The sequence below is a fragment of the Echinops telfairi genome, unplaced genomic scaffold (genome assembly GCF_000313985.2).
Source record: "Echinops telfairi isolate 266 unplaced genomic scaffold, ASM31398v2 ScPeMD7_7458;HRSCAF=8496, whole genome shotgun sequence".
Lineage (NCBI taxonomy): Eukaryota > Metazoa > Chordata > Mammalia > Afrosoricida > Tenrecidae > Echinops > Echinops telfairi.
The window spans coordinates 19,822,630-19,823,230 of record NW_022111358.1 but is presented as its reverse complement, the minus strand read 5'-3'; positions in this window follow the sequence as shown (position 1 = coordinate 19,823,230).

Below are 601 nucleotides of genomic sequence, written 5' to 3'. Positions count from 1 at the left end.
TGAGCCCCTAATAAAATGATTTTTTTTAAAAAGATAGAACAGACATTTGATTTTAAAAAAAAGGAAATATTTTGTTGAAACTGATTGTGGTAGCAATTGTACAATACTGCTTGATGTGATTGAACTATGGAATGATATTTGTAAGAGCTCCCAATAAAGTGATTTTTTTAAAGAAAAAATAATAATTTTATGGTTGGGGGGCGGGTCACCACAACATGAGGAAATGTATTGAAGGCTCGAGGCACTAGGAAGGTTGAGAACCACTGTTCTAAATAATCTAGGTTTTCAACATTAATGTTCCCTCTTTCAACATATTCTGGATGTGTAAAGTAGGTAGAGGAAAGGCATAGTATTAAAAAGCAAATTTAAATTTCTTTTTTTCTCAAAGAAAGACAAATCTACATAAATACTTTCTTAACACACTCAGTTGGCCTTCTGAAATGACTGCTCATCTACTGCTCTTGTCAAAGACACAAAATAACTTCCTTGACAATAAATCCATCGAATAGGCAGGTCTCTGTATTCCACCTAATTTATGTACCGCAGCTGATATATAGCTCTCTTCCTTTTCAAACATGTTCTTCTCTGGGTTTCCATTAAA